This window comes from Balaenoptera physalus (assembly GCF_965194825.1).
Source record: "Balaenoptera physalus genome assembly, chromosome: 5".
NCBI classification, from domain to species: domain Eukaryota; kingdom Metazoa; phylum Chordata; class Mammalia; order Artiodactyla; family Balaenopteridae; genus Balaenoptera; species Balaenoptera physalus.
In genome coordinates, this window is record NC_138884.1 from 122,766,329 (window position 1) to 122,788,971 (window position 22,643).

At 36.2% G+C, this 22,643-nt stretch overlaps 1 protein-coding gene and 1 long non-coding RNA gene across 6 annotated transcripts in view; one reads left to right on the forward strand and one right to left on the reverse strand.

Moving 5' to 3' along the window:
* The window catches only part of LOC309661338 (uncharacterized protein), a gene marked incomplete at its 5' end in the record, with an annotated part of 709,907 nt that overhangs the window by 680,232 nt on the left and 7,032 nt on the right, over positions 1-22,643 (reverse strand). For 3 of the 5 annotated variants that reach the window (XR_014263947.1, XR_014263948.1, XM_082463079.1), the window contains one exon: positions 16,408-16,479. The exons of 1 other annotated variant lie outside the window; for it this stretch is intronic. Of the gene's footprint in view, positions 1-1,805; positions 3,211-16,407; positions 16,480-22,643 lie in introns of those variants that run through there. One more of the 5 variants, XR_014263949.1, reaches the window with a different exon arrangement.
* On the forward strand, positions 1,723-7,635 carry LOC309661407. The gene is made up of 2 exons (XR_014264029.1): positions 1,723-1,811; positions 7,295-7,635. It is a non-coding gene; the product is annotated as an uncharacterized lncRNA (long non-coding RNA).

Sequence of the window (22,643 nt, forward strand, 5' to 3'; positions counted from 1 at the left end):
TTGATTTACATGCAGCTGTCCAACTTTCCCAGTACCATTTGCTGAAGAGACTGCCTTTTTCCCATTGTATAGTCTTGCCTCCTTTGTTGAAGATTAATTGACTGTAGGTGTATGGGTTTATTTCTGGACTCTTTATTCTGTTCCATTGATCTGTATGTCTGTTTTTGTACCAATACCACACTGTTTTAATTACTGTAGCTTTGTAGTATTGTCTGAAATCTGGGAGAGTTATGCCTCCTGCTTTTTTTCCCTCATGATTGCTTCGGCAATTCTGGGTCTTTTATGGTTCCATATAAATTTTTGGATTATTTGTTCTAGTTCTGTGAAAAATGTCATGGGTAATTTGATAGGGATCACATTAAGTCTGTAGATTGCTTTGGGTAGTATTGTCATTTTAACAGTATTAATTCTCCCACTCCAAGAGCATGGGATATCTTTCCATTTCTCTGAATCCCCTTTAATTTCCTTTATTAATGTTTTATAGTTCTCAGTGTATAAGTCTTCCACCTCCTTGGCCAGGTTTATTCCTAGGTTTTTTTTTTTTTTTTGGTGCAATTTTAAAAGGTTTTTTTTTTTTACATTCCCTTTCTGATATTTCATTGTTAGTGTAAAGAAATGCAACTGATTTCTGAATGTTAATCTTGTATCCTGCTACTTTGCTGAAGATTCTCCTATTTCTTAAACCACTCTCTCTGGCTTCTTTTTCTTTGCACAACCCCAATGCTCCTTGACTGCCAGTCCACTCTATAGCATTGACCATATATAAGGTGCATAGTATGTGCCAGGTGCTGTGGCAGATACTTTTATACATATTACCTTCACATCACAGAGCCTCTCCTCCATTTCCACAGGTTCTCTTGTTGACCTCATCTGTTGCTCTGTCTCAAATCTCAATTCTAGCATCTCTAGGTCTGCCCTTTGTCCACAGGTCTAGGGCCACATTCCCAACTGATGGACTTCTTCATATTGTCCTCTCTTGCCCCTCAAACTTGATATGTCTGACATAGAAATACTTATGCCATTCCAGCTGCCATTTTATATCATGCCAGAAAATATGTGCTAAAAAATTACCACAGAAAATATTAACACATATTTGAAGTCACACTAAATATTGAAAAAATTCTATATACCTCAAACCCTATGAAGTTGTATTTTTTAATGATGTGACATTCCTTATCTATGTTATTGACCATGCTAAAAGGGGAATAACTCTTATCTTTTGGCAAAATAGCTGAAGAATTATCACAAAATATATTAAATACTCACTATAAGCTGAAAATATGAAAATGTAATTCCTAAAAAGGATGAACTCCTAAGAATTTGGGGGAAGAGCTTAATAAAAATCATTCTCTGAGTTAACTTTCACAATGTTAGAGTGTTCCCCCAAATTAAACTGCTCCTTAATTTTATCAAAGGGAATAAATATAAAGATAACTTTGGATATTTTTTATTGTTGTCTATAATGGTGTCATGCTATGTAACTGAAGAGTAATAATCATTATAGGGTCTAAAATAAGAGAGCCAAAGAGCAATGGTTTGTCAATATTTATCAACTTTATTCATAGCAGAAGGTAACTTGATTGATTGACCAATTCAAGCATTTGAGTCAGATTCACTTTGTCTTTATATAATAGTAAGAAACTCTTCTGGTTTGATGACAACTCTCCACAGGACCACCCAGCTACTTTTCCTTTTTGCTGTACCAGATGGTCCTTCTTATTGGGAAGAAATGCAATCAAAAACCAACTCCAAGATAACTGAAAAATTGAATTCCTGTGTCTTAAAGCTAAGACCTGGGCCTTCAACCACAGGTGACTGATCCATTTATAACACAGCCCTTCCCTAGGGCTGAACAAGCAGAATCTAGTTTCCCCTTTCCCTGTCACATCTTACAGTCACCTTCATTTGTGTAAAATTCTGCTTGGTATGACCTAATGAAGTGTTCCAAGTTTTATTACAGGCCTAGAATTCTGCTCTTCATTCAAACAGTAAATACATTTGCATTTGCCTGAAATACTTGAATGGATTTTTTATAAAATTTATTTTAAGAAAAATTATCAATGTCTTGTTAAAATACTTGAATTTGTAAAAGGAGAGAAGAGTCCATAACTTTGTTATTTTAATACAGCTGTTATCATTTTTTTGTGTTCTGTTCTGGTCAAACTGCTTTGCAAAAGAGTGACAACAGTTGACAACTCAGGAATGTATGTATACAGTGGCAATTTTTTTTCAGTAAAAGGCCAGACAGTAAATATTTCAGGCTTTGCAGGCCATACAGTCTGATGGAACTATTTGACTCTGCTTTTGTAGTACAAAAGCAACCATAGACAATACAGAAACAAGTGTGGCTCTGTTCTAATAAAACTATGAACAGTAAAATCTGAATTTCATATAATTTTCATGTGTCACAAAATATTACTCTTTCTTAATTTTCTCTCAGCATTTAAAAATGTAAAATACAGTCTTGACTTGTGGGCCATACAAAAGTGAGTAGCAGGTTGGCTATCCATGGGTCATAGATGGCCAGCCCTGTTTAAGACCTTATCTCTAGTTGTGAACCATGTCCTGAGCTCCACAGCCACAATTTCAGCTTTTTCCTGAACATCCCATCAGCACCTCAAACCAAAACCATTTCAAACCTAACTCAGAACATATGTCTCATGTAAACTGTTCACTTGTCTCAAATCTCCTATTCCTGTTCATGGAACACTGTCTCCCAGTCATCCAGATCTGAAGTTTAAAAATCATTCACTACCCTTGTCAAGTCCTGTCCTGTCTCAAATATGTCTCCAGTTTGCAATTCCCACACCCAGCATCCAAGTTCAGGCTTTCATTGTTTAGCCTGCATTGTTATTGTAGTACTATAATTGGTTTCCATACTTCTAGCACTCCAATGTATCTAATATATTGTTGTCAGAATAAGCTTCCTAAAGGGCTGCTCTAGTTATGTCACTACGGAACACTATCTTAAAACTCTGTGTAACTCTATTGCTTGCCAAATTAAATACAAACTTTTCAACTAGCTTTCAAGACCATCCAAAACATCCCAAATATCTTTCTAGTCTTGCTTCACCCTAAATCTTTGTCCATTCATTCAACAAAAGTGAAGGAGCACCTATTAAGTACCAAGGCACTATGCTGGATACACAAGGGGATACAATGATGAGCAAAAACCACATGACCTCTGCCTTCATAGAGTTTACAGCATAGCTGTGGAAAAAGACATGAGTCAAATAATCACTTAAAAGTTATAAGAAGAACATGAAGCAATATTTTCAAAGTACTAAAAGAAAAGAACTTCAAATCTAGGGCTTTACATAAAACTAAACTATTATCTAAGTGTGTGGCTGAAATAATGATTCTTTCATGCACATAAGTATCAGAACATTCATCACATAAAGACCACCTTTGAAAACATTTCTTGAAGTGCTCCAGCAATAAAAAAACAAAAACAAAAACCTCTGGAGGCTTTGAGATCTATGGGAAGTAGGTCTACTTTAAACTCTGATAGGCCTGATTGTGGTGATATTTTACAGCTGTATACATATGTCAAAGCTTATAAAATTGTACTTTAAATATGTGCAGTGTATGTATGTCAATTATACCTCAATAAAACTGGCAAATATTTGGTAGGAAAAAAGTTTTAATGTTAATGTACAGTTTAAAGTAAAAGAATAAAAGGAAAAAGAGAATAAAAGAAACACCTAAGTTATTTTTTAAATCCATAAATAAATGTAAAATTATGACTGTGACTATAGAGAGAGCATAGATGCTCCACCCCTTTTCCCATATCTTGCCCTATTCATCTCTTCCATCTTAGGAATGGCTGTTCCTAAGTTATAGCCGTTCATAATGAACCAGTGATCTAGTAAACAAAATGTTTCTCTGAGTTCTATGGGCCGCTTTGCAAATTAATCAACCGAAGGAAGAGTTCATGGGAACCTTCAATATACAGCTGGTTGGTCACAAGCACAGGTAACAACCTGGGCTTGCGGTTGGCATCTGGAGTAGGGAGGGATTAGGGAGTACTGTAGAACAGCGCCCTCAACTTGTGGAATCTGATGCTGTCTCTGGGTAGATAAGGTAGAATTGTATAATACTCAGCTGGTGTCACAGCATTGCTTGTTAGAGGTGTGGGGACAAAATCTCCACCCCCATAACTTAGAATTGGGTGCTCAGAACTAAAAAGACCCCCCATTTTACAAATTAGGAAACTGAGGCACAGAAAAGCTAAGTGTCTTGCCTGAGGTCATTACGCCAGTGAGTAGTAGAACTGGGATTACAAACCAAAGTAATCTGGTTCAAGAGTCCACATTCTCAACTATGAAATTAATAGATGAAGAGGGAAGAGAAAGAATTTCAAGCTGATGAAACAATACATGAAAATACCCCATGTGCTTGGGGAGTATGGGGATTCAACATAGGCCAGTGTGGCTAGGGCAGAGAGGCAAAAGAAACATGAAGACGTCTCTGAGAGGAAGTAGAGGCCTATTACGCAAAACCTTCTAAACCAGGTTGCAGAATGTTGTCTTTATTCTTAGAACAATGGATACCATTTAAGTCTTGTAAGTAGGGACTAATCGGAATTTTGAAGATATTATTTTGGTTTCAATGTGGAAAAGAGATTAGAGAGGGCTAGAGTGGATGTGAATAAACTCATTATTGCAGTTGTACACATGAGATATGTTGGTAGTTGAACTGTGATAAAAGTCAGCTTGAAGAAAGAAAGGCAAGCTGGAAACAAACATCTTACTGCATAACTCAGAAGTCTTTTCCTTCGTAGTAATTAGAGGCAGATTGATATTGGGAGGGAATGGATCTGCTCCGAAACTCTCAAGGTGATGGTAGACATAAAACTCAAGTTCTGGTACAGTGAAGCCTGGAGGAGACTGCTAGTGTCCTGCCCACTCTAAGCAGAATTTTTTAAAATAGGCTATCTTTGGAGAAGAGCAGATAGCCTTCTCCCACAGAGAAAGTATTAGAAGAACACAGAATATAGCCCCTAGTGAATAACTATTGTGCAATGTGTGCCAAGTGAAATTTTATTATGTACTTGGTTTAAATACTATCCATAAGAACTCATCTCTAATCTTATAATGGAAGTCAAAGGGAAAATAAATTCCTACAACATTTAACTTGGAAGAGATATTAGATATTATATAGCCACAGTCTTTTTACAAATGAGGAGCCTCATCCAAGCTGTGATGTTAATAATTTAATAAACAGTAAATTAACTTGAAAAGTACCTGGCAGAACATGACACATATTAGCCACTTAATAAGTAATATTTATTAGTATTATGCTTAACATCACTATTTTTGATAAATATTATGTTAACAATAAGAATTCAATAGATGTTTATTCAGTGAGCTCTATGTGTCAGATGTTTGTCAAGGCTTAGAATATAAAAATAACTAAAACACAATCCTTACTTTGAACTTGAGGTGTTCACATCCTACTGATGATTAAATAAAATACGTAAAAGGCTAGATTACAACGTGGGGGATAACTGCAACATAGTAAGTATTAAAGCATTATTTTTAAAGTTTTGTGGGAATTCAAGCCTTATTACTCACAGACCCCGTGTTCTTCCCACTCAACCATTCTGTCTATTCATATAACCCAATACACACACAGATGTATACATACAAACTCAGAGTCAGGTTAGAAATAATGCACTCATGTTCCAAAGTAGAGAAACACCGAATTGAAAGTGAAATTGGTTTTATCATAGGGATTTTCACAGCATGGACACTGTGAAAATCAGTATTTGAAGCTTGAAGCTTTTGTGGTTCAAAATTCAACAAAATGGCATATACCTCACAGGTTTTCCCTTTTATTTTAAGAACAATTTGTATCCCAAAGAGAAAATGTAACCAGATAATAGGCTATCAACCTAAACTTTATTTGGATTTTTATGTTTGACTGGGAGAATCCATGCTTATAAGGATTATTTTTGTTTAGATTAAGATCCCAGCATCCTCACACTTAGCATAGTGTTAAATATATTAAACTTGAGAAGGTTTTCTGATACATGTGGTAGAGGACATTTCTTTTCTGCTCAGCATCCTTTCCTTTGGATTAACATGGAATCTCATCCATTCCACATTAATAGTTTCAGTCCATGCAAATCAGGTAAGACTGTCATGACTCAAACAAAACCTATTAAAATATCTCCAGATCATCAGAGATTTCATATCTGGTAACTAGGAGGGAGTGTAATGTTCTATTTTTCTGGACAAATTACTTGTAAAATGAAGTAGATTTGGAGCAACACTAGGCATCTTTCCATTATGATATTCTCTTTCTGAGAATGAGGTCAGGCAAAGATGGATAATCTGAGTGATGGAAAGAAATAAAGAGTCCTAAGGATATCATTTCAACCATTGTATCTAGCTGTGCCCTAAAGCTCTAGCTCCTCCCACTGAAATTTCCACATATGTGAACCAAAAGAATATGTTTTCCACTTAAGCTTGTATGAGTTGAGTTTCTGTTGTCTGCAACCAAATGGTCCTGATGCCTACATGCTGGTAGTACATAACATTTATTGCTATTATTATTTCACAATTATTCAGCACCAGCAATACCTCATACAAAGTACTGTACAATATAATAGGTTTAGCATCACAATTCCTATCATCTAGGAACTTATTTAAATTCGGTCATGACACATATATACAATGGAATATTACACAGCCATAAAAAGAAACGAAACTGAGTCATTTGTAGTGAGGTGGATGGACCTAGAGTCTGTCATACAGAGTGAAGTAAGTCAGAAAGAGAAAAACAGATATCATATATTAATGCATGTATGTGGAACCTAAAAAAATTGTACAGATGAACCGGTTTGCAGGGCAGAAGTTGAGACACAGATGTAGAGAACAAACATATGGACACCAAGGGGGGGAAGCCGTGGGGGGGTTGGGGATGGTAGTGTGTTGAATTGGGCGATTGGGATTGACAGGTATACACTGATGTGTATAAAATTGATGACTAATAAGAACCTGCTGTATAAAAAAATAAATAAAATTAAATTAAAAAATTTTAAAAAACCACTTATACTGAACTTTCTTTGGGTTATTTGTATGGACATATGTTAATGTAAATGTTTCAGACATTACATGAAATTTCTAAAAATCTTATATGTTCTGGTATAATGTTATAAGGTATAATTCTAGTTATTACTTTAAAATGTATATCCCAGAAATAACTAAATTTCCTTGTCAATTGCATTACTATGAACTTACATCAAATCTTTAACCGTGGTCATTTTTAAGTCTTTTGTCATTTACAGACAGTCCTGGGTGTACTCTGATGCTTTTGCAAAAATGTTCCCATAAACGGGTTTCATCTTCAAGGAATTCATGGAAAAGACTCTGACAAGTACAGGTTTCTGGTAACTGACTATATTGCTGAAATGAATGAATAAGCATTTTCAGAACTCTAATGGAAAACTGATGAATTCATAAAAGTGCTAACAAAAGATAAAGATGAAAAAGAAATTAATTACATGGGGCTGAGTGAACTGATGAGGATGATTATAATTTTTGTGACTTTCTGTTTGAATAAAAAAAAATGGGATGTAAATTTATGTAAAAAGAACTTAATATAAAACAATGCCACTCTTCTCACATATTTTCTCTGGTTTTGGAAAATATAGATATTTTCTGTTAAAAACGTGATTTATGCTGACACGTAATAGGTTGATTATTGTTACTATAAATGAATTAATAAATATTTTTAAGTTTAAAAAAAAAAAGACACCGACGTAGAGAATGGACTTGAGGACACGGGGAGGGGGGAGGTGAAGCTGGGATGAAGTGAGAGAGTAACATTGACATATATACACTACCAAATGTAAAATAGATAGCTAGTGGGAAGCAGCCACATAGCACAGGGAGATCAGCTCAGTGCTTTGTGACCACCTAGAGGGGTGGAATAGGGAGGATGGGAGGGAGGCTGAAGAGGGAGGGGATATGATGGGGATATATGTATACATATAGCTGATTCACTTTGTTATACAGCAGAAACTAACACACCATTGTAAAGCAATTATACTCTAATAAAGATGTAAAAATGATTTAAATAAATAAATAAGGCCATGAAAATGAGAAGAATATTCATTTGTCAGGAAAGAAGGTGAGGTAAATAGAAAGAAAGATTGTGACACTACACTGATCTCTCTGATGTGCTTTTCCTTAGACGTTGCCCTTACCCATTCAGAGGACAATCTGCAGTAATTTTACTAGATTAAAGCAAGTATGAGAAGGTAGAATAACAACCAACAAGAGGATAACTCAATTGCCATATACTCATAAAACTAGAATACAACAGCAGTAAAATAAATGCACCACAGCTCCACACATCACATTGATGAATCTCAAACACAATGTAGAGTGACAAAGCAACTTCAGAATACTATGAAAACATAAACACTTAATGTACCACTAGAAATATATAAACATAGAGTAAAACTATAATGAAAATTGAGGAAATGATCAAATTATTATTCAGAATAGTAGCTACCCTTGGTAGGAAAGGAGAGGGATGTGACTGGAGAGGGGTAGACAGAGGCTCTCAAAGGCACGTTTAGCGTTCTACTGCTTACTCTGGGGTGAGAGCACAGAGGTGTACTGGTTCCTATTGCTGCTGTAACAAATTATTGCAAACTTAGTAGCTTTAAAACATTAAAATTTATTATCTTTCAGTTTTCAAGTTTAGAAGTCTGAAATGGGTCTTATGGGGCATAAATCAAAGTGTTGGCAGAGCTGAGAGCTTTCTGGAGGATCCAGAAGAGAATACATTTTTGGGCTCTTCCAGTGTTTAGAGGCTGCTGCATTTCTTGATTTCTGGCCATACTGCTCCAACCTCTGCTTCTGTCATCACATGTCCTTCTCTGATTCTGACCTTCCTACCTCCCTATAATAAGGATCCTTGTGATTACACTGGCCCACACAGATAATCCAGGATAATCTCCCCATCTCAAGATCTTTAACGTAATCACATCTGCAAAGTCCCTTTTGCCATGTAAGGTATAATATTCATATGCTCCAGGGATTAGTACATGGACATCTTGGTGTGCATGGTGGGGAGGAGGGCAAGGATTACTCTTTCCAACACAGTGAGTGTTTGTTTTATTTCTTATGTCTTATTCATATGTTATATATATTCATAGTGGATGCTGTAGTGTACCACTCAAAATTCTGTTCAGGCCTAAAGCACTCATGCCTTCTGGGGAAACTGGCAGCTGACGGTGCCCTCTAGGAATTGCCCTTAACCAAAGAGAGGCACTTCACCCGATGTTTTCCCCTTCTCCAGAAGCAGCAGATATAGGCAGATATAGGAGTATAAAGGCCTGGCCTCCAGAGCTGCCCAACAACTCCCTCTGCCCAATCTTACTTCTTTTCCTCCCCTTATAGGCACTGATCTCAAGAACATGTCACAGTAGACTTCTTGAGCATAAATCTCCCTCTCAGAGTGTGTTTCCTGATCTACAATAATATCATTTTGTAAAGATAAAATATTTCATGATCATTTAAAAAAATTTAAGGACTACTTAGGGCACTAGTAGGGAGTAAATAAATTCAGAAACAAAAACAAGATGAATTGGAGTAAAAAGAAACTGGAAGCACTAAGTCCAATTTAAAATCCTATGGAAAAGGACACATGTACCCAAATGTTCACTGCAGCACTATTTACAACAGCCAGGACATGGCAACAACCTAAATGTCCAACGACAGATGAATGGATAAAGAAAATGTGGTACATATATACAATGGAATGTTACTCAGCCATAAAAAGGAACGAAATTGGGTCATTTGTAGAGATGTGGATGGACATAGAGTCTGTCATACAGAGTGAAGTAAGGCAGAAAGAGAAAAACAAATATCGCATATTAATGCATATATGTGGAATCTAGAAAAATGGTACAGATGAACCTATTTGTAGGGCAGGAATAGAGATGTAGACGTAGAGAACGGACATGTGGACACAGTGGGGGAAGGGGAGGGGAGGGACGAATTGGGAGATCAGGATTGACATAAATACACTACCATGTGTAAAATAGATAGCTAGTGGGAACCTGCTGTATAACACAGAGAGCTCAGCTCGGTGCTCTGTGATGACCTAGATGGCGGTGAAGAGGGGGGAGAGAAGTCCAAGAGGGAGGGAATATAGGTATATGTATAGCTAATTCACTTCATTGTACAACAGTAACTAACACAACATTGTAAAGCAATTTTACTCCAATAAAAAATAAAATAAAATAAAAATAAATTTAAAAAATAAAATAAAATCCTATAGATATCTAGATACTTAGTAAATGCTTTGATTGAGGAATTAGCAGTAGATTTCAAAAGAATTAGATAAATTCAACATTTCAAAATAACTTTCAATATGAATTAGCAACTGAACTATTCAGGGAGGTCAGGGTTAACACTCTTAATTTGGACTTTTGGATTTAGTCCCAACTCTGTTTCTTAACTTCTGTGAGCTGTGGTTTTCTTACTATGAAATGAGATAATTGGCTGCTAATCTCTAGTCTAAATAGTTCTAAAAATCTTTTAATCCAACCACAAACATAGTATTTACACCAATTAAAAGATCTGAAAAATGAGAACAGACATAAACCAAATAATTTGCCTTTGAAAAAAATGCTGAATCTTTTGTTCTGCTAGCTATTAGGTACTCAACATGGTTCCTGTACTCTAAAAGAAAAAGCATGGAAAAGTCCAACCTCTCACAGAGGGTTAGTGATAATTCAAAATCTACATTTGAAAATATTTTCCTCCCTAGTGACAAAAGTCTGAATAGGTCCTGACTTTCTTTTTTTTTTTTTTTTTTTTAGTTGTTTTGTTTGTTTATACTGCAGGTTCTTATTAGTCATCACTTTTATACACATCAGTGTATACATGTCAATCCCAATCGCCCAATTCAGCACACCACCATCCCCACCCCACCGCAGTTTTCCCCCCTTGGTGTCCATATGTCTGTTCTCTACATCTGTGTCTCAACTTCTGCCCTGCAAACCGGCTCATCTGTACCATTTTTCTAGGTTCCACATACATGCGTTAATATACGATATTTATTTTTCTCTTTCTGACTTACTTCACTCTGTATGACAGTCTCTAGATCCATCCACGTCTCAACAAATGACTCAATTTCGTTCCTTTTTATGGCTGAGTAATATTCCGTTGTATATATGTACCACAACTTCTTTATCCATTCGTCTGTCGATGGGCATTTAGGTTGCTTCCATGATCTGGCTATTGTAAATAGTGCTGCAATGAACATTGGGGTGCATGTGTCTCTTTGAATTATGGTTTTCTCTGGGTATACGCCCAGTAGTGGGATTGCTGGATCATATGGCAGTTCTAGTTTTAGTTTTTTAAGGAACCTCCATACTGTTCTCCATAGTGGCTGTATCAATTTACATTCCTACCAACAGTGCAAGAGGGTTCCCTTTTCTCCACACCCTCTCCAGCATTTGTTGTTTGTAGACTTTCTGATGATGCCCATTCTAACTGGTCTGAGGTGATACCTCATTGTAGTTTTGATTTGCATTTCTCTAATAATTAGTGATGTTGAGCAGCTTTTCATGTGCTTCTTGGCCATCTGTAGGTCTTCTTTGGAGAACTGTCTATTTAGGTCTTCTGCCCATTTTTGGATTGGGTTGTTTGTTTCTTTAATATTGAGCTGAATGAGCTGTTCATATTTTTTGGAGATTAATCCTTTGTCCGTTGATTCCTTTGCAAATATTTTCTCCCATTCTGAGGGTTGTCTTTCGTCTTGTTAATGGTTTCCTTTGCTGTGCAAAAGCTTTGAAGTTTCATTAGGTCCCATTTGTTTATTTTTGTTTTTATTTCCATTACTCTAGGAGGTGGATCAAAAAAGATCTTGCTGTGATTTATGTCAAAGAGTGTTCTTCCTATGTTTGCCTCTAAGAGTTTTATAGTGTCTGGTCTTACATTTAGGTTTCGAATCCATTTTGAGCTTATTTTTGTGTATGGTGTTAGGGAGTGTTCTAATTTCATTCTTTTACATGTAGCTGTCCAGTTTTCTCAGCACCACTTATTGAAGGGACTGTCCTTTCTCCATTGTGTATCTTTGACTCCTTTGTCATAGATTAGTTGACCATAGGTGCGTGGGTTTATCTCTGGGCTTTCTCTCTTGTTCCATTGATCTATGTTTCTGTTTTTGTGCCAGTACCATATTGTCTTGATTACTGTAGCTTTGTAGTATAGTCTGAAGTCAGGGAGTCTGATTCCTCCAGCTCCGTTTTTTTCCCTCAAGACTGCTTTGGCTATTCGGGGTCTTTTGTGTCTCCATACAAATTTTAAGATGATTCGTTCTAGTTCTGTAAAAAATGCCATTGGTAATCTGACAGGGATTGCATTGAATCTGTAGATTGCTTTGGGTAGTATAGTCATTTTCACAATATTGATTCTTCCAATCCAAGAACATGGTATATCTCTCCATCTGTTGGTGTCATCTTTAATTTCTTTCATCAGTGTCTTACAGTTTTCTGCATACAGATCTTTTGTCTCCCTAGATAGGTTTATTCCTAGGTGTTTTATTCTTTTTGTTGCAATGGTAAATGGGAGTGTTTCCTTAATTTCTCTTTCAGACTTTTCATCATTAGTGTATAGGAATGCAAGAGATTTCTGTGCATTAATTTTGTATCCTGCAACTTTACCAAATTCATTGATTAGCTTTAGTAGTTTCCTGGTGGCATTTTTAGGATTCTGTACGTATAGTATCATGTCATCTGCAAAGAGTGACAGTTTTACTTCTTCTTTTCCAATTTGTATTCCTTTTCTTCTCTGATTGCCATGGCTAGGACTTCCAAAACGATGTTGAATAATAGGGGTGAGAGTGGACATCCTTGTCTCGTTCCTGATCTTAGAGGAAATGCTTTCAGTTTTTCACCATTGAGGATGATGTTTGCTGTGGGTTTGTCGTATATGGCCTTTATTATGTTGAGGTAGGTTCCCTCTATGCCCACTTTCTGGAGAGTTTTTATCAGAAATGGGTGTTGAATTTTGTCAAAAGCTTTTTCTGCATCTATTGAGATGATCATATGGTTTTTATTCTTCAATTTGTTAATATGGTGTATCACATTGATTGATTTGCGTATATTGAAGAATCCTTGCATCCCTGGGATAAATCCCACTTGATCGTGGTGTATGATCCTTTTAATGTGTTGTTGGATTCTGTTTGCTAGTATTTTGTTGAGGATTTTTGCATCTACATTCATCAGTGACATTGGTCTGTAATTTTCTTTTTTTGTAGTGTCTTTGTCTGGTTTTGGTATCAGGGTGATGGTGGCCTCATAGAATGAGTTTGGGAGTGTTCCTTCCTCTGCAATTTTTTGGAAGAGTTTGAGAAGGATAGGTGTTAGCTCTTCTCTAAATGTTTGATAGAATTCACCTGTGAAGCCATCTGGTCCTGGACTTTTGTTTGTTGGAAGATTTTAAATCACAGTTTCTATTTCATTACTTGTGATTGGTCTGTTCATATTTTGTGTTTCTTCCTGGTTCAGTCTTGGAAGCTTATACCTTTCTAAGAATTTGTCCATTTCTTCCATTGTCCATTTTATTGCCATAGCATTGCCTGTAGTAGTCTCTTAGGATGCTTTGTATTTCTGCAGTGTCTGTTGTAACTTCTCCTTTTTCATTTCTAATTTTACTGATTTGAGTCCTCTCCCTCTTTTTCTTGATGAGTCTGGCTAATGGCCTATCAATTTTGTTTATCTTCTCAAAGAACCAGCTTTTAGTTTTATTGATCTTTGCTATTGTTTTCTTAGTTTCTATTTCATTTATTTCTGCTCTGATCTTTATGATTTCTTTCCTTCTGCTAACCTTGGGTTTTGTTTGTTCTTCTTTCTCTAGTTCCTTTAGGTGTAACATTAGATTGTTTACTTGAGATTTTTCTTGTTTCTTGAGGTAGGCTTGTATAGCTATAAACTTCCCTCTTAGAACTGCTTTTGCTGCATCCCATAGGTTTTGGATCGTCGTGTTTTCATTGTCATTTGTCTCTAGGTATTTTTTTATTTCCTCTTTGATTTCTTCAGTGACCTCTTGGTTATTTAGCAACGTATTGTTTAGCCTCCATGTGTTTGTGTTTTTTACTTTTTTTTCCCTGTAATTCATTTCTAATCTCATAGCGTTGTGGTCAGAAAAGATGCTTGATATGACTTCAATTTTCTTAAATTTACTGAGGCTTGATTTGTGACCCAAGATGTGATCTATCCTGGAGAATGTTCCGTGCACACTTGAGAAGAAAGTGTAATCTGCTGTTTTTGGATGGAATGTCCTATAAATATCAATTCAATCTATCTGGTCTATTGTGTCATTTAAAGCTTGTGTTTCCTTATTTATTTTCATTTTGGATGATCTGTCCATTGGTGTAAGTGAGGTGTTAAAGTCCCCCACTATTATTATGTTACTGTCGATTTCTTTTATAGCTGTTAGCAGTTGCCTTATGTATTGAGGTGCTCCTATGCTGGGTGCATATATATTTATAATTGTTATATCTTCTTCTTGGACTGATCCCTTGATCATTATGTAGTGTCCTTCCTTGTCTCTTGTAACATTCTTTATTTTTAAGTCTATTTTATCTGATATGAGTATAGCTACTCCAGCTTTCTTTTGATTTCCATTTGCATGGAATATCTTTTTCCGTCCCATCACTTTCAGTCTATATGTGTCCCTAGGTCTGAAGTGGGTCTATTGTAGACAGCATATATACAGGTCTTGTTTTTGTATCCATTCAGCAAGCCTGTGTCTTTTGGTTGGAGCATTTAATCCATTTACGTTTAAGGTAATTATCGATATGTATGTTCCTATGACCATTTTCTTAATTGTTTTGGGTTTGTTTTTGTAGGTCCTTTTCTTCTCTTGTGTTTCCCACTTAGAGAAGTTCCTTTAGCATTTGTTGTACAGCTGGTTTGTGGTGCTGAATTCTCTTAGCTTTTGCTTGTCTGTAAAGCTTTTGATTTCTCCATCGAATCTGAATGAGATCCTTGCCGGGTAGAGTAATCTTTGTTGTAGGTTCTTCCCTTTCATCACTTTAAGTATATCATGCCACTCCTTTCCAGCTTGTAGAGTTTCTACTGAGAAATCAGCTGTTAACCTTATGGGAGTTCCCTTGTATGTTATTTGTCGTTTTTCCCTTGCTGCTTTCAAGAATTTTTCTTTGTCTTTAATTTTTGCCAGTTTGATTACTATGTGTCTCGGCGTGTTTCTCCTTGGGTTTATCCTGTATGGGACTTGCTGCGCTTCCTGGACTTGGGTGGCTATTTCCTTTCCCATGTTAGGGAAGTTTTCGACTATAATCTCTTCAAATATTTTCTCTGGTCCTTTCTCTCTCTATTCTCCTTCTGGGACCCCTATAATGTGAATGTTGTTGCGTTTAATGTTGTCCCAGAGGTCTCTTAGGCTGTCTTCATTTCTTTTCATTCTTTTTTCTTTAGTCTGTTCCGCAGCAGTGAATTCCACCATTCTGTCTTCCAGGTCACTTAACCGTTCTTCTGCCTCAGTTATTCTGCTATTGATTCCTTCTAGTGTAGTTTTCATTTCGGTTATTGTACTGTTCATCTCTGTTTGTTTGTTCTTTAATTCTTCTAGGTCTTTGTTAAACATTTCTTGCATCTTCTCAATCTTTGCCTCCATTCTTATTCCGAGGTCCTGGATCACCTTCACTATCATTATTCTGAATTCTTTTTCTGGAAGGTTGCCTATCTCCACTTCATTTAGTTGTTTTTCTGGGGGTTTATCTTGTTCCTTCATCTGGTATATAGCCCTCTGCCTTTTCATCTTGTCTATCTTTCTGTGAATGTGGTTTTTGTTCCTGACTTTCATATTTTACATTGTATACATTTCAAATACAACATAACTAAAGAAGATTAACTCAGTATATCTCCTTACCTACTACTTCACTTGGAATATTAATATTGAATGTGTATATTCACGCCATGACCTGCTTTAGAATAATACCTTTCATGCCTATTATGTCATTAGGAATAGTATATAAAATATTCTATATTGTATATAGCTATAGACTATCCACACAAGTGAGGATTTATATGGCTAGGGAAGATACATTATATGAACTGGTAAGCATAGACAGATGTTCCCTGCAATCACTGAGCCATGTGGTTTGGAGCAAGCCCTAGTAGCATAGATCTAAACCACCATGGGCTCACAGATTGGAGAAAAGTCCATTGTGGAGTAAACACTCATTTATCAGCAAGTGTGTGTAGTGCAGGATATGTGACAGACATTTCATCTGGAAATCTAGCCTTGGCCTAAAGCCCCAACACAATTTTAGAACTCACTAGGTACTCTGAACTGAAAAGAACAAATCCAAAGCCTAAGAACCAATTAAAATACAAACCAAACAACCTACCTCCTGAGATTAGGAAAAGTACTGCTTTAGACTTGCTCTTTAGTTTCCCATGTCCAACTTGATATTAGCCTCCTAGAACCATAAAGAAAAAATGGTTTTGAAATCATATTTGGGCCTAAATCATAACTTTGCCACATTTTGGTTTTTTGAATTTGGATGATACCTAATTATTTTAGCTTCAGCTTTCTCATTTGTAAATCTAACTTCCTCATTGAGAAAGAAAAATGAAATAACTAATTTAAACTACTTTAGGATTCTAAAAGGCTATGCAACTGTGTTTCTGTTCTTGATGAAGTTGGTTTTGATGGTGAGGGGTTGACAGGCTTACCACCTTATTCATAATCAATAGAATCAAGAGATTAGAAGAAAAAGAAAATGCTACAACAGCAGCATGAAAGAGGAGGCTGGTGGGGCAGGCTTTTTTTTCATTCAATAAATGACTAACAAAGGCAATTACATTAGAAATAATATTAATATGGGATTTGTATACTAAATCAATCCACCTTCTAGGCAGCCATTCTAGTTAACAAGTGAACCTAGCCCTTCTTCCCAGATGTGTAATTCATAAAACATGTCAATCCCATAGGAAACAGTTAACCAAGCCATGTGCCCATTCTTGTATATGTCAAACAACAACAAAAAACACAAAATCACTAAATTGATGGTCTGAAGATTATGTTTCTAATAACTGCAGAAAAATGCTAGCACGAGTTCAGCTCTTGTCAAGCCATTGGTTCAAAGGCATAACAGATTATAGAAAAGGAGGAGAAAAGAGGCTAACTTAGAATATTATAAATGACACTAGACTAGCTGTCAGTTACCAGAATTCAAAGGCTAGCTCTTCCATGAATGAACTGTTTTACTTTGTATAAGCCACTTTGCTTGCAGTTACAAATGCATTCTCTGGCTTATTTATTCAACAAATGTTTCTTGATCACATACTAAGTACCAAGCACTGCTTTAGTTGCTAGTGATTCAATAGTGAGCAAATACAGATATAGTTCCTACCCTCATGGAGTTACTAAAACTTGTTTCACTTTGTAAATCAACTATACCTCAATTAAAACAAAAACAAAAACCTGTTTTACTGGATTATTGTGAGAATGAAACAAGTTAATATACTTAAAATATTTTGTTGTAATGTACTACAGGTAAAATCCAAATGCCTCAGTGCCCACCACTCTTCAATTTATTTAGGTTTTGAAGCATTTAGAAAAGTATAGAGAATAACATAAACCTTTATGTACCATCCTCCAGCTCTAGTCAATCTTGCCATTTTTGCCTCGTTTTGTTTCTTTGGTTTAGCTCTCCTCTCCCTCTACTGTTTCCCAATCTTATTTCCCTTCCTCCTTCCCTACATGTAGCTACTATGCTGAATGTTGTGTTTAACATTTCTATGTAGTTTTTAAAAATAGTTACTACATAAATTAGTGCCTTACGGTAGCATTGTGTATTTTGGAATTCCATTTAAATTGTATTACACTGTACATATCATTCACCAGTTTGTTTTTCATTAAAAATTTTATTGGAGACTTTAAAAAATATTATCATAGTATTAGTTCATTCATTTTCAGTGCTATAGAGAAAGAGCTGGCAAACTTTTTCCATAAAGGGCCAGATAGAAAATATTTTAGGTTTTTTGGGCCATATTGGCTTTGCAGCAACTACTCTGTGTTTTGACACAAAAGTAGACATACATGACACATAACAAATGAGGATGGCCATGTTCCAATAAAACTTTATCTACCAAAATAGGCAGCTGTGGATGGTAGTTTGCCAACCTCAGCTGCTGAGCAGTAGTTCTCAACCTTGACAGTACATTAGTGTTACCTGGAGAGCCTTTTAAAAATACTCATGCTAGGTACTGAGACTAGATTGGTTAAATCAAATCTCTGAAGGTGGCCCCTGGCACTGCTGGCTCCCCCCCTCCCTTTTTCTCAAGAACTTTCAAGGTGCTATTAAAAATTTTTACAACTGATATGATAATCTAAATTACTATAGAAATCAATATATAGATTCAAATATTAAAAATGTATTTCACTTTTGTCCTCTATACTATAGAATTATGTAAAACTGCTTGTTAGTAATATAAATTATAATGTGTATCATTCATCAAATCATTCTAGTTATTTCCAAATCATTTACTGAATTTTACAAATTGCCATTACAATCTTTTATTTTACATAGGTGTCCCTTGCTGAATGATACCCCTCTCTTAGCCATGACTTGACATAGGAAACTATATCAAACTGTTTCAATAAACTCTGCACTAAATTGAGAGTAATTAGGCAAATTACAGTCTCAGAACATAAAGAAGTTCTCTTAATATTGCTACCAAGCAAGGGCTCGCTGCCAGACATGCATAGAAGTCAATACTATTGCACCGGCCTTTGAGAAAAGAAAGAGCTTTACTGCAAGGTCGACCGGCAAGACAGGAGGCAGGGCTCAACTGTTTTGAATTATGGAGGACAGACTGGTATGTACAACTGCTGGCAGGGCAGGTTTCCACTGGAGAGCTTTACACTTGGCCATAGATGGTAAGGTATGTAATGGTGGGTTTCAGCATCCGATCTTCCTGGACAACGGACCCCTTGTTTCTGAAAGGGTTCCAGTGTTCAGGTTCCAAGGGGAGGAGATGTAGGTTCTGAGTGTTATTTGAGGGGGGTTTTCCTTCTCTGCACATGCCCAGGTTACATGACTTGCAGTTTTGGCTCTGCTGTATCTGCAGGACAACTAAACATCCTTTTTATCAACAGAGAAGGACCAGTTTGAGCTGGTCCTGCGGTTATAATATTAATAATTTTAATTGTTAAAATATTGACCTATATTAATTTTTTTTCCAATTCTCATAGTACTGTCTAAGATTTTTACATAGTTATTAACTCTATTATCTCTTACAGGATTATCATACTTAATTTGGTTAAACCTAATCCTACAATCCAGAAGAAAAGAAGCACAACATTGCAATGATTATGTCTGACTCTGTGTCTAGGCTTCCTGGGTTCAAATACCAACCCTTCAACTTAAGTTTTGAATATCTTGTTTATGTTTTAGTATTACCATTTGTAAAATGAGAGTGATAGTGATAATTCTATGACCCAAGTGTGATTCTATGACCCAAATGTGTTAATATATGTTTATAGTGACGCCTGACACAGAGCAAGCAGTATATAATTTAGTTCTCATTTTTACTATAAAAACAAATGTTGTGTGCCTGTGATGGAGGGTGTAAAAATGGTTTTAACAAAGTCATCCTATTAAATAGAACTGAAAATAAATAGGGTAATAAAAAGGGCATCCTCTGGCTCCAAACCGCCCATGTAGGTCTGCTTATCCTCTGTGGCCTTGTGTCTGTCATGGAATGTCTCCTATGCTGGAAGAACTTGCAGCACCTGAGCAGGGACAAAAGTGGCCTCCATTACTGCTATTAACTGATTTCTCTGTTTCTTCATAGCTTTCTCAAAGTCCTAAGGAGATTACAATTCCCACAAGTGACCATTCAAAGGTGAATCCAAAGGCGAGTCAGCCTGCAGCAGGTGGCCACAGCATTGGGGAGGGAGTCAGACTGGTGCTGAGCATTTGTCCCCAAGAATACAAGGGCTGCTCCAGTGGGACAGAAGTCCATTTTGGCCTGGAGAACATTGTATATTGGGTGCTAGCACATGGGAGCCATAGCAACCTGGCTTATAAACCTGTAGGCTGGCGGGTACCTGCACATACTTCCAGTGGTACCCACGTTGACCTCCACCACAAGAAGGACCAGGTGATAGGCTCAGGCAAAGAATAGGCCAGTCCTTTGGGGGTTCTCTGGGACATCCAATGGCAGTGCCTGGGAAGCAGGATTTGGCAGATGGGCAGGACCCAACTAATCAAAATAGACACCATTCACAGGGCTGGAACAAGGTCCTGGAAGCCTCTCTCTGTGCCAGGAATCAACCTTTTAGTTGTTAGATTCTATAGAGATGGGAGGGAGGGTCCTAAGGGACACTCCAAGGGCTTGGAACAACAAGTATGTTGTTTACCAATCAGTATGAAATTATCCCAGTATCTGAACAACAGTAAATGCCATAGTTGTGTGCCTTTTTATATATTAGATATAACAGATACCTTTATTTTGCTCTCACTGCTGAACAATGTTTTAGCTCAGTATTGGTTTATTTTCTCTCAGCACTTTGAGTATATTACTCCATGGTCTTCTGGTTTTTCTTGTTGCATTGAGAAGTCTTTTGAGGATCATCACTCCTATAAATGCAATATGTTTCTTTTTTGGGGTCCTTTTTAAGATCTTTATGACTTGGGTGTTTTTCAGTTTTCATATGATGTGTCTAGATATGGATTTATTTTCCTCAGGAATTGTATTTTCTGAATCTGAGGATTCATTTCTCATCAAGTATTGATGATACTTCAGATATTATCTCTTTGAGTATTTCCAAACCCTATTCTTTCTTGCTTCTCCTTCTGGAACTCCTATTATACCTGTCTATTCTATATACTACTCTATTAACCTCTTTTTCATATTTCCATCTTTATGTACTAGACCCTGGGCAACTCCCTCAGAATTTTTTACTAGTTCATAAGTTCTCTTTTTAAAAAATATTTATTTGTACCAAGGTAATAAAGTATCAAAGAGGCAACCACTTTAATTTTTTTTTACTGATTCCTTTAGTTATGACTTTCATATCCCTAAATAACATGCTTTTATTGCTAGTTCTTGATTTTTCAGATTTAAGTATTGTATCTGTTATCTATGGCTGCATAACAAACCACCCCAAAATGCAGTGACTTAAAACAATTTATTATCTCTCACAATTCTGTAAGGTGACAGGGTGGTTCTTCTTCATATGATATCAACTAAGATACTGGACAACTAGAAGGCTTAGATGACCTTACTCACGTAGCTGGCAATTTGTTCTGGCTGTCAGATGGAAGCTTAGCTGGAGCTGTGGGCAGAGCACTTCAGCTCTCCATCACATGGTCTAACATGGCAGCTGAATTCTCAGACTCAATTATTAGGTACATGCACAAGTTAGGATTGTTATGTCTTCTTGATAATTCAACTTTATCATAAGAAAACATCCCTCTTTACCACTGGTAATGTTCCTTGTATTGATGTCCAATTTGTCTCACATGAACATAATCATACCAGCTCTATGATTTAGTGTTTGTATAGTTAACTTACTTTATCCTTATTTTTAATCTATCTATGTTTTCATATTAAAAGTGCATCTCTTGTGAACAACATATAGTGGGATCTTTTTTTTTAATCCAGTCTGCAAAAAAAATTCTTACCTTTGAATTGATGTGTTTAGCCCATTTACAGTAATTATTAATATGGTTGGTTCTACCATCTTGTCATTTGTCTTTCATTTGTCCCATCAATTCTTCCTTGTTTTTTTTCTTATTTACTGCACTCTTTTGGATTGAGTCCTTTGTCTGTTTATTTCCTTGCTTTTAATATTCCCTTTTACCTCTTCCATTGGCTTTACAGCTATAACTATTTGGGTGTGTGTGTGTGTGTTTGTGTGTATTTCCTTTATTGTGTGTCTTCTAGTGATTGCCTTAGGGCAGCAGTTCTCAATAAGGGGCAATATTGTTTCCCAGGAGACACTGGCAGTAACTGAAGAAATTTTGGTTGTCACACTGGGAAACATGGATACAACACATCTGGTGGCTAGAGGCCAATGATGCTGCTAAGCATCCTGTACAGGTGGTACTGGACAGACCCCATGACAAAGAATTATCTGGTCCAATATGCCAATAATGCTGAGATTAAGAAATCCTGCTTTAGGAATTATTATATGAGTCTTTAATTTACCATAGAAATTGAAATTATATTAAACCACTTCTCTGCTAATAGAAGAATCTTACAACCGTGTATTTCCATTTAACCTCTCCATTCCTTTGTGCTACTGTTATATATTTTACTTGTACATGCTACGACTCCCACAATACATTGTTGTTCTTTTTGCTTTGTAAGGTCAATTTTCCTTTTAAAATTTTAAAGAAAAAAAAAACCAGTGGCTTATATTTATCCACATTTCTAGCACTCTTCATTCTTTCTTATAAATCTGCATGTCCATCTGGTATCATTCTCATGCAGCCTGATGAACTTTCTTTAGCATTTTTTGTAATAAAAATCTGTTGCATTAAAAATTCTGTTTGTGTTTATCAGAAGATGTCTTTATTTTGCCTTCATTGTTGAAGGATATTTTCCCTAAATATAGACTTCTAAGTTG